We start from the raw sequence: 4,023 nt of genomic DNA on the forward strand, positions 1-4,023 counted from the left end.
GCGGATTGTTTGAGCTCAGGAGTTCAAGACGAGCCTGAGCAAGAGCGAGACCCTGTCTCTACTAAAAATAGAAAGAAATTAATTGGACAACTAAAAATATATAGAAAAAATTAGCCGGGCATGGTGGCGCATGCCTGTAGTCCCAGCTACTCGGGAGGCTGCAAGGAGGATTGCTTGAGCCCAGGAGTTTGAGGTTGTTGTGAGCTAGGCTGACACCACCGCACTCTAGCCCAGGCAACACAGTGAGACTCTGTCTCAAAAAAAAATAAAAAAATAAAAAATAAATGGTGTCTGGGAGCCAAAGCCAAGATCTGGGCAATAGGAGGAACATTCTGGTCTCCTGTCTGCCTCCAAGATCATGATGTGACATTGGAAAAGTCAGTTCCCCTCTGGATCTCAGTCTCTCCAGCTATAGAATGGGCAGCTACTAGATTATTGATCCAGTTAGCTTTAATATTCTGCAAAACAGGAAAATCCTGAAACCTTATAAACCTTTCTGCATCAGAAACTATGACCCGGGCCAGGCATGATGGCTCATGCCCATAATCCCAGCACTTTGAGAGGCTAAGGCAGGAGAATCACTTGGGGCCAGGAGTTTGAGACCAGCCTGAGCAACATAGGGAGACCCTGTCTCTATAAAAAAAAAAAAAAAATGTTTAATTAGCCGGGTGAGTTGGCCACATGCCTGTAGTCCTATAGTCCTAGCTACTCAAGAGGCTGAGGCAGGAGGATCACTTGAGCCCAGAAGTTTAAGATTATAGTGAGCTATTTTGAGTATGCCCATTGCATACTCCAGCCTCAGCAACAAAGCAAGACCCTGTCTCAAAAAAAAGAAAAAATGCTGTGACCCTCACCTTAGTAGTCCCTCTGGTGTGTCCTTGTGTGAGTATGGCCTCTGCAAGAACCCCTCACCACATTGTAAGCCTCGGAAGGAAAGAGAGGGCTTTTTCTTTTCCTCATCTCTGTCTTTTTTATACCTATACACCAAGCCTTTACCATGTGCCAGGTGTATCTCCCTTGCAATGCTCATAAGTCCTTGCTTAGAAATTCTGAAGATGTAGGTCAAATCAAATTGGATTAACTAATTCTTATGCCTCCATTCCACTATTTGCAAGAGCTTTCACATCTATGATCTCATCTCTTCCTCACAGCAGCTCTGCCAGATAAGACAGAGACTATACAGTATTCCCCCCTTGTCTGTGGTTTCACTTTCCACTGTTTGAGTTATTCAAGGTCAACTACGATCTGAAAACAAGTGAGTATAGTACAATAAGATATTTTAAGAGAGAGAGAGAGAGACACCACATTTACATAACTTTTATTACAGTATTATATTATTATAATTGTTTCATTTTATTATTGTAGCTGTTAATCTCTTACTGTGTCTAATTCATAAATTAAATTTTATCATAGGTACATGTATATATTGGAAAAAAACAGTATATACAGGATTCGGTACTATCTGCGGTTTCAAGTATCCACTGGGGATCTTGGAACATATCCCCCAAGGTTAAGAGGAAACTACTGTATTCATTTTATAGATGAAGAAACTGAGGCTGAGGAGATGAAGTGGCAAGGTAAGAACCAAGTTTGCTTTTTTCCTTTGGGGTTTCCTCCTCATCCTTCGAGTCTCAGTGCAAGTGAAAGAAAAACATCCATTCCTTGATCAATATGACAGAATATCAGGAACCAAGGGTTATGATTTAGAAGAAAAGACCCAACTCAAAAGTCACCCCTTTATTTGGCACCTTCCCTGACTTGCCCTGTCTCTCCAGTCTTCTGCTATACCTTAGAGTACTCATATAACTGAATTAGGATTATTTAATAAGTATCTATCTTCCTCCATTAGCCTCTGAACTCAACAAGGACTGCATTTCATTCATCTTTATATTTTCACTGGCTAGGTTGCCCAGTACGTAGCTGGTACTCAATAAACATTCTGCTAAGTGAATGAATGATGTGTGCTCTGTACAGCAGCCTGACTGTCCTTTCTCTGCACCACAGGGTTTCTGGTTACCAATAGCTTTGATTTGGAAAATGAGAGAAACTTTGGTGGGAGTGTAATCAAGAGTCCTAAATCTGCTCAGAAAAGTTCAGGAATCCCTGAGTTTGGGCTGCTTTGTTAGTGGCGCTCCCTGGTGTCCAAAAATGGAAAGCATAGCTATCCCTGAGAAGTTGCCCAAGGTCTGGCTGGATAGGGAATGAGGAGAGAGATCTTGGCTTTTAGCAACAACTCTTTTTAGGCTAGTTTCACACAGAGAATCGTCTCTTCATCCAGAATCACTTCTAGAATCTTGTTTGTAGTGTTCATTCATTCATTTAACATCTACCAAGCATCTATTCATATTTGAGGGTAGAAACTGAGCTCTATCTAGTTCCTACCCTCAAAGAGCTCAGTATTTAGAGAAAAAAAATATACATGAAGAGGTAATGATGATTGGTACTTGTTGATAATGTCTTAGGGGGGATTTGTACAGGGGCAGGTGAGAGAGCACAGAGGAGATACAAGTAACTGCCTCAAGCAGTTAGGGAGGCTGTGCAGAGGCACAGAGATTGCGGGTGGGTGGGTGGGTAGGGGGTTTCTGGAATCAGACTGCCTAGATTCACATCCAAGCTCTGTCTGCTGTGTGACTCTGGGCAAGTTACTCAACCTTTCTGGCATCAGTTTCTTCATCTGAAAAAAGGAGGATTCTGTAAGGCTTAGATAAGTTAATAAGTGTAAAGCAATTAGAATAGTGCCTAGCATCAAGTAATATGCTCAATAAATGCTACCTCTTACTATTCTGCAAGGAATTTCAGAGCCATTAAAGAATTACACCAAGATCAGTCATCTGTAATGTGTAACGATCATTCTGGTGATAGTATTGAGAATGGATTGGAGGAAGAAGCTGGAGACAAGTGAGATGGTCAGACACACCTGTGCTGAAAACCCAGCTCACCTTCATATTAGCTGTGTGACCTTGGGCAAGACCTGAGGAGCAATTATGAAGTTTAATTTGGGCAATAACTTTGGGAATAGGAAAGGGTCCATATTTGAGAAATATTTGGTGATTAGTTAGATGACCAGGTGAGGAAACAAGACAGATCAAGTTTAAATAATAGCTGTGACTGGATGGGCTGGCTCAAGCCTGTAATCCTAGCACTCCAGGAGGCCAAGGCAGGACGATTGCTTGAGGTCAGGAGTTCCAGACCAGCCTGATCAAGAACAAGACTCCGTCTCTACTAAAAAAGAAAAAAAAAAAGAGCAAGACCCTAACTCTACAAGAAATAGAAAATTTAGCTGGGCGTATTGGCATGTGTCTATAACAATGACACCACTGCACTCTACCCAGGACGACAGAGAAAACTCTGTCTCAAAAAAATAAAATAAATAAAATGAAAATGACAAATACTGAGTGTTTTGTGGCATTGTGAGGATTAAATGAGATGATGCATGTGGGGCAGCTAGGAAATTGCCCAATGGTACAACAAATAAACATTAATTTCTCCACAACCCCATGATGTTTCCAGGTTTTTCTCCTGATTAATTCTCCCATCTTTCTCAAGGTCAAAATGCTAAAGCTGACTCAGTTCCCCTGTAAGAAAGGGGTGGAGATCCTGGGGGAGGAGAAAGGCCCTGAACTAATCTCATCTACCTGTGCCCTGGTGGCTTCCAGATGGGTCTTCCCAGACTAGCCCTCACTGAACTCCGGCTCCTGTAGTTCACCAGTGGTCCACAAGGGTCTTCAGCCCAGCCCTGATCCCAGCCCCTTTGGGCTAATCTTAAATCTGAATTCTCCTTGGTCTCTGTTGTGGCTCAAGGGACTCAGCCTTCTTGGGGCTCCTCTTGATCCTTCGGTCTTCCCTCTCAGCGTGCCTGAGTAGTAGAACAGGCTCCTCTTCATTACTCCTCTTCATTGCTATCCCCAAATATAAGCCCAATGTCCTATTTCGTGGGCTTTGATGGTCCAGACAGGAGACAACAGAAAAAACTAACAAGGAGTGACAAATTAAACAAACTTCTAGAGTCATGCCCTCTGATCC

This window comes from Propithecus coquereli, unplaced genomic scaffold (assembly GCF_000956105.1).
Source record: "Propithecus coquereli isolate 6110/MARCELLA unplaced genomic scaffold, Pcoq_1.0 Scaffold235, whole genome shotgun sequence".
Classification (NCBI taxonomy): domain Eukaryota; kingdom Metazoa; phylum Chordata; class Mammalia; order Primates; family Indriidae; genus Propithecus; species Propithecus coquereli.